The following is an 8,789-nucleotide window of genomic DNA, read 5'->3' as shown; positions in this document are numbered from 1 at the left end:
TATTTATATCTTTATATCCTCACTGTCAACACATTGCTTAGCGTATGGTAGAAACTCAACAAATGCTTTCTATTATTTTTTTTTAAAGAGAGAGAGCGTGAGAAGGGGAGGGTAAAGAGGGAGATGGAGAGAGAGAATCCTAAGCAGGCTCCATGCTCATGGCAGACCCTGACGTGGGGCCCAGTCCCAGGATGCTGGGATCACAGTTTGAGCAGAAATCAAAAGTCCAATGCTCAACAGACTAAGCCACCCATGTGCCACTCAACAAATGCTTTTTAAATAAATATGTGAATGGACGCTGAATGCATGGAAATGAGTGAACAACAAATGAGTGACCCTGGAAGAAAGCCAAGAACACTACAGAGTAAGGCCACTGGTCGCCACTGAGGTAAACTTTTCTCTTTGACCCACTTTGAAATAAAGCAACTTGAAGGACCAATCCCAAGCCCTAGTGCACAAAACAGAAGAGTTTCTATCAATGGCATCACATTCTGTTTCAAAACATTTTTTTTCCAAATTGAAGCCCAAGAGAAATGAGGTTAAATAAAAAGCTCCTTAGGCTATAAAGAAGAAACGGAAACTTGGAGTCATGAACTAAGCTCCATTTCAACTTCAGATAAAACACTAGTAAGACTTTCTGTGCTCATGAGGGTGGGGATTTTAAAAACCTGAGGGTTTCAAAAATGTGAACATCATCTTTTCATATTTAAAAAATCTTTTAATCCTCCAGAGATTTTAGTATTTTTAAAAGTACTTTCTATATTCCTATTTTATCTACATCTGCTAGTGTCCTACTTTAGACGAAATAGAGATAAACCACATTTTCATGGCTGAAAATCTTAAAGTGATGAACATTCATCATCCTGTAACAGGGTTTCTCAACCAGCGCTGTAGACAATTTGGGCTGGGTAATTCTTTGTTGTGGGGATGTGCCTCATGCGTCACAGGAGGCTGTGTAGCACACACAACCTCTACTCACAGGATGCTGGTAACACACTCGACTCCTGACTTGTGACAACAACAAAAAAATGATTCCAGACATTATCAACTATCTCTTGGGGAGCAATTATCTCTTGGGAGTTGTTCTCAATTGAGAACAACTTTATAAAATATTTGATAGACAATTACTTAGAAGACTTGCTCTTCCTTTTTCTCAGTCTACCAAGTCATATTTTTTGTGTGAAAGTAGTCTTGAGATGGCATCTAGTTACTCATTCTGACTTTTCAAGCAGATGCCACCTACATGACCTAGGACCAATGGTAATGTTTTGTTTTTAAATGCTTATTAATTTGAGAGAGAGAGAGAGAGAGACAGAGAGAGAGGGAGACACAGAATCCAAAGCAGGCTCCATGCTCCGAGCTATCAGCACAGAGCCCGATGTGGGTCTTGAACTCACAAACTGTGAGATCATGACCTGACCCAAAGTAGACGCTTAAGTGACTGAGCCACCCAGGCACTCCAGACCAGTGGAATCTAATGTAATTCTGGTCATATTACTGAAGGATATTTAAGTCATCAAGGATTTTGATGGAAGTCATGTTGAGGAGGTGATGGGGAGGGGGCACATAGCTAAAGCCTTCAGGGAGTAACAGGGAGTCATATGGGGTCAGTAAATCACTGAAACAAAGGTTTGTGGGTGGCACTGTTTAATGACATGAGATTGATAGCTGGTATGTTATGAAAAAAATGGCAGGAAAATAATGTGGATGACACAGTGAGGAACCCCCACCTAAAGATCCAGAGGTAAGAGGGGTGTGAGAGAGAACACATCTACCACTAAAGAGCAACAGTAGGGTAGCAATGTGCAGAGAAGAGACCAATTTATGTTAGAGAAAGAAAGTGAAAAAGATGTTGAGTATGTGGGACATTTTGTTAATGACTGATTATGAGATCCAGAGAGGAGAGTGAAGTGATTCAGAAGATAGGTATATGTGGAAGGCAGTGTCAGAGAAGGGAATGAACAGAGTCATATGGGAGTTATGGTCTGGAGGATGGTGGATGACTAGGGAATCCTGGGTTTCTTGTGGGGTGACATATGCAAACAGGAAGAAAAACATAGTAAGTCCTGATGGTCACCATGCACATAAACATAAGTGTCTGGCCAGGAGCACACTTAGGTCCTATGGATCCCTCTGAACTTCAGCTGATAGAAGCATAGAAACTGGGGAAGAGACTGTTTAGGGGATTCTCATTTTTTTAAATGTTTATTTTGAGAGAGAGAGAGAGAAAGAAAGAGAGAGATCACACACACATGCTGGAGCAAGCACAGTGGAGGGGAGAGGTAGAGAGCAAGCAAGGGAAAGAGAGAATCCCAAGCAGGCCCCACGCTCAGCACAGAGCCCAACATGGGGCTCCATTTCACAACTGTGAGAGTATGACCTGACCTTAAATCAAGGGTACGACATTCTGCAGGCACCTGGGTGGTTCAGTTGGTTAAGTGACCAACTTTGGCTCAGGTCCTGATCTTACAGTTTGTGACCTTGAGCCCCACATCGGGCTCTGATTCTCAGCACAGAGCCTGCTTGAGATCCTCTGAACCCCCACCTCTGCCCCTCCCTTGCACTTTTTTTCTCTCTCAAAAATAAACATTAAAAAAGAAGTTCACATGTTCAACCAACTGAACCACCCAGGCTCCCCTTATAGGAGCCTTATTGATGTCTACTGACATTATCCACATTAATTTCAGACCCATGACCACTTCTCTTCCGGTAACACCGTCCTCCTCCCCACTTCAAGCACTGCTGCCTATGACCATATCCTATTACCATATAATTATCAATAACTGAAATGCCTCTGTGGGCTCAATTTTAAGTGTCCTAGTCTTTAACTACCACTTCCTACTTAGCTCACTCCCTCTAGTTCTCCAATTCCAGCAATTCTTCAACACAACAAAGAAGCTAAAGTCAGTTTCTCCTATCAACTTTTCACTGTCCCTTATATCTCAATCCTCTTTTCCCTCCATACCTTGCTAAAATACCATCATTATCAGTATAATCACTCCTTGTTTGTACTCTGTACTCCCCCCACCGCTTTGTTGCATCCATTTTTGTAAAACAAAATGAAAGTTGAATTCACAGAATAAGCTTGTTGATGTCTACTGTATTTGCCGGTTCCATGGATTTGCTTACTCTCTGAGATAACAATTTCATACTCCTCTCAAATTCCAACATCTCTCCTCCAGTGTTATACTCCACTGATGATCTTCCTTCCAATTGCACTGTGAACACTGTAGAAATAAGAGAAGTTTCCAGTGATTCCCACAGTACATTTCCCTCCTGCCTCTACCTGTGGCCAGGGCATCTGTTCCCCTCTTCTCTCTGTAGATAGCAGTGAGCCTAGCAAACATCACGCCTTACATTTCAGCAGCAGATCACATCCCCCTTCCTTCACTCAAGGATACTGCCCCAGTGATTCATTGGATCTTTGTTATCAGCCAATAAACATACTTTTATTATTTGCATCTTCAAAAAATTCCTCTTTGATTTCACTTCACCTCTCAGTTACTGCTCCATCTCTTCCCTTCTTTCTACAGCAGAAATCCTTGGAAACCTTTTCTATCCATTCTGTTCTCAGTTTTCCACCTCTCATTCTATCTTAAATCCATTATAATCTTGCTTTCTCTGGTAACACTCCACTAAAACCACTTTGATCAAAGTCACCAATGACCTGTATAGGGGTAAATCCAAGAGTAAATTCTACTTGATCTAGCTTTACTATTTGACGTGGTTGATTATCTCCTGCTCCCTGTGCCAAATGCTTCACTGATCTGCCACACACCCCTGTCGGTTTTCTTTCTGCCTCTTTAGCTGCTCCTCCTTAATCTCTTTTACTGGTTCCTTCTAATTCATCAACTTGATGTCAGCATGTGATAGGGCTTTGTACTTGGACTTCTACTCTTCTCAGTGTATAACCACTTCTTTGGAGATCTCACGATATCATGGCTTTAGATACATTCTATATGCTGACAATTCTCAAATTTGCTCAAATCTGGTCTTGTCCTTGTGTGGTAAAGAGAGAGGAAGTAAACATTCATGTGTTTTCTATTTATGGGCACTCACCCTATCATAAGAGTTCTACTCCCATCACCTAATTACCTACAAAAGGCATCATCTCCAAATACCATCGTATTGGGGATTGCAGTTTCAACATATGGATGGGGGTGTGGGTGGGGACACAAAGATTCAGTGCACAGCAAAATCTAGCTCAGCTCACAGCACTCCTCTGCTGAATCACTGTTCCCAATGCCCAAGAGATTTCAAACTGTGAGAAAAAGCCTAAATTTGTAGTAAGGCCTGAGAGTCTTAAACAACCTACTCTCTTGTACTTCTCTGTTCTAATGTCCTACTATTCTCTGATACACTTATTTCCAACTACACAGGCTCCCCATGTCTTTAAACATTCCAGGCAAGCACCTTTGGGCTCATCATTTCCCAGACATCTGTAAGACTTAAGTCTCTCACCTTCTTCATCAAATTATATCACCTCAGGCCACCTGTGACCACAGGAACTCAAACTTCCCCTTCCTAAAAACAATCCCTGCTTTTCTTTTTTTTCTGCTTTAATTTTCTCTTTATCACTTGTCCTAATATAGCATTTTATAAATCCATTTATTTGACTGGTTTTGTTTTCTCTTCCAGAAATCTAAGTGAATAATACTGGCCTGTAATGTACATTTTACTTTGGTTTAGTTTGGGTTAATATTTTCATCAGTAAAAGAAAGCAGCCGAAAAGGAAAAAAGCTATCATTGCTGGCAAAACTTAATAAAAAGCACCCACTCATGTTGCCAGGGTTTTAAATTTGCCGTCAGTGATCAGATTTGCAAGTTCTGCTTAAAAACACCATTGTGCATATCATCATTTATACAAGGCTTATGAAATAATTGATTTATGCTGTTGGTTTTCTAATAGTATGGTAAAGTTATGTGCAGAAAGAAATAATAAGGAAGAAAAACATTTGAAAATGTAGGCCATTAAAAAAAAAGATAAAATTTTCAGCTAAAATTTTAAATACAACAACATAGAAATAGCAAGGAACAAAAAAGAGGGAAAGAAATATGCTGTGTGTGAACTTTGTAAAAATAAAACAAGTTGTAGGTTGAAGAAGCTGTCAATGCAGTACAGCCTGAGAGAAGTTTGGTCTAGCTCAAATCATTGCTTTAATTACTTAAAGACAAATAATTAGAAAAAAAAACCTGGTAGCTGTACACAAACATCTAATGGGGAGACTTACAGTTCAGCAGTAGATTTTATGTATATAAACATATATAATGTATACATATAATCCTATATAACTAATATAAGAGAAAGCTAAAAAATGATATTTTAGTGTTTTTATTATGTCTTCCTGTGCTTTATATTTAAAAATATACTCTGAATGCGATAAGAGGTGGTAGAAGAGGCCAGGTGAATGTGCTGAGCTTAAAATATATATTGAGAGTCACAACAAAACATTTTTAATATAATGAGCATAGTAAGAGTAATGATCCAAAGACCAAGACTTCTGAACCTTGAGGTTGAGCCCACAGAGGCTGGGAGAGAGAAGACCTTGGTAATGCAAAGTGAAAAAGACCACCCAGAGTGATAAGCCTAGAGAGTTTTGTTTTGGCAGGCAAAGAAGTCTTTTTTGGTTGCTTGTTCGTGTTTTTGTTGAGATTAGAAATCAACTGTATGAAATATTGTTTTTAGTTCATGGAGAATGAAAACTAAGAACTTGTACTTAGCAAAACAGAGATATTTTCATAACTTTGATAATAGCAAATCTGATAAAGCCAGATTAGAATGGGACTCAAGAGAATACCAAGGAAAGATACTGGAGATAGTAAGGAGTTTGCATGAGGGGAGAGAGACATGGCATTGTAGATGAGCAAGAAGTGACTGCCAAGAAGTATTTTTTTCCCCAATGGGAGTATTAAAAGGAGGTTTGTAAGCTGGTGAAAAAGATAAAACAAATAGGAATAAAAAATTCTTGATCCAGAAGATTAAAAGAATTTCTGGGACAATGTTTATGAATAGAAAATAAAGTGATGCGCAGAGTTTGGAATGTGTTTGGTTCCGGAAAGATCATCCAAGGTAACAGAAGAGAAGGCAGAGCCTCTGGGTACAGAAACAGACAGTTGAGTGGATGTAATGGTGGGAATTTGTGGAACTTTTCCTAATGGTTTTCTTGATTTTCCTCCAAGAAGATATAGTTTGTCAGAGCTTATGAAACCCATTAGTTGACTCTTAAAACTTTGTGATGATGAATCCTGTCACAGTTATGTGCCTTTATATGTGCTTTCGTATTTTCTATGATAATATAAAAATACCTTCATCATGGAATATTTTTAATTGACATTTTTTCTTTCTCTCTACTTCTTAGGATCAGAGAACATAAAACACAGAATGTGATCTTCTAAATTACACGGTATGTGTAATTTCACTGCAGAATATAAGTAATACATCTTTCAAAATCTCTAATATATAATAAATACGGACCCTGTCTTGCGGTGGCGGTGGGTGGGGGGCAGGGGGAGGGAGCATCAAACATTACTTTACTAAGACTATTATTTAAGGAATATGGCACAGAAAGCAAAATGGACTGCTTAGCTATCTGGCCTAAAATAGACCCGAATCTAAGAAGGCAAAATAATCAGTTTCCAAAAACAGTGACTTCACTTCTGGTTGAGATAAAGTAACCATGACTGGATTTACCCTTCCATCTGAAACAACTAAATACACTGAACAAACTAGGTGAATCAATGGCTTTCAATACATTGGATGTCAGACCAAAAGAAGGCAGTTATGCTGACAGAGGAAAAATAAATGCTATAAATTTTATAATTGTCTCATTATATATAGATTTTTATAAATGCTATAAATTTTATAATGTCTTGAGTGAGCTTTTTTGCCTGGTTGCAGGAAGACATGGGAGGAAACCCATGAACAGGACACACTGCCAGAATTATGGACACAGAAGTCTGAAGAATCCAATAGAGCTAGCTCAAAGGGCAGAGTCCTGGAAATGATGAAGTCACAGAAAGTGATCACCCCATAGATGGCCACAGGGTTCTCCTAATGAAGTCAGTGAGAACTTACAAGTAAAACCTTGTGAAGAAACTTTCTAAGGCCAAGGAAAGACGTATCTGGTGGAAAGATTTGAAAAGGACATTTAAACATTCCACATGTACAAGAAACTAGAGGAAACATTGAGCAGAAACTGGAAATATATTTTAAGAGGAAGAAAATCAAACTTCTAGGGATAAAAACTACCATGTCTAAATTGAAAAATTCAATAGGTGAAATCAATGGATGAAGTATATCTATAAAATCTATATTACTTAGCAACAAGAAATGAAGTATTAATACATGCAACAACCATGTTTTTTATCAAAATATTTTTACCAAATGAAAGTAAGGAAACAAGCTAGAGTAGGTACTTTGTGATTCCATTATATAGAATTATAGAAAGTAAAAACCAATTTACAGTGGGAGAAATCAGATTGGTTGTTTTGGAACCAGAAATCAGGAGTGAGGAATTTCAAAACATCATGAGTAACCTTTTGGTGGTGATGGATATCTTCATTATTGTAACTTTTGTAAGGTTTTCATGGGTATAGACACATCAAAATTTATCAAATGGTATAGTACACTGTATGTTCATTGTACTGTAATAAAGCTATTAAAAGACATCAAAGGCACATATTCTTCCACATGCAAACACATACATATATATTCATATATTTATAGTTAAATAACAACATATAGGGCAAAAACAAGAAGGCTTGTATCATCACCTCTTCTATTACTCAACACATATTCACTGTTCACCTACCTTGGGCTAAAAGCTGTGCTATGTATTTAATATGAATCAGACATGATTATATTTGCAGCCATGTGGCCACTATTGTAACTTTTTCCTTGTAAGGGTTACTTTAAGCTGACCACAAGTTCACTGTGAGTGGGGACCATCTGGGAATAGGGATTATCTCCATCTAATTTGTTGCTCTAGCTCAAGACTTCTCAGCCACAGCACTATTAATATTTGGAGCTGAATGATTCTTTGCTATAAGGAAGAGTGCTATTCATTGTACGATGTTTAGCAGCATCCTTGGCTTTTACACACTAGATGCCACTAGCACTCCTCCCCATCCCTCAGCTGAGACACCCCCAAACTGATCTGGATATTGTCTAATATCCCCTAGGGGCAAAACTGCTCCCAAGTGAAAACCACTGCTCTGGTCCATAAGCAAAATGATGGAAACATACATGTTTGTTCTATGTTTTTTGAATGGATAAATGAAAAGAGATCATTTATACAAATTCACAAATCTCATTAGTAATGAAAGAAATGTATGTTTACTTCAAAAAAAAATAATGTTTATTTTTCAGAGAGAAAGAGACAGAGACAGAGACAGAGTACTAGCAGGGGAGGGGCAGAGAGAGCGGGAGACACAGAATCCAACGCGGGCTTCAGGCTCTGAGCAAGCTGTCAGCACAGAGCCCATAGCAGGGCTCCAGCCCACAAATCATGAGATCATAACCTGAGCCAAAGTTGGACACGTAACTGACTGAGCCACCCAGGTGCTCCAACAAATGTATGTTTAAACAAATTTTTTATTAAATACTTTTTCAAAATGAGATGAAGTAAAAGAAAACACATGGTGTGCCTGGGTGGTTCAGTTGGTTAAGCACCAACTTGGGCTCAGGTCGTGATCTCACGGTTGACAAGTTCAAGCTCCGGGTCCGGCTCTGTGCTGACAGCTCAGAACCTGGAGCCTTCTTTGGATTCTGTTTATCCTCTCTCTCTGCC

Source organism: Leopardus geoffroyi, chromosome D1, assembly GCF_018350155.1.
Source record: "Leopardus geoffroyi isolate Oge1 chromosome D1, O.geoffroyi_Oge1_pat1.0, whole genome shotgun sequence".
Lineage (NCBI taxonomy): Eukaryota > Metazoa > Chordata > Mammalia > Carnivora > Felidae > Leopardus > Leopardus geoffroyi.
Note: the sequence above shows the minus strand (reverse complement) of the source record.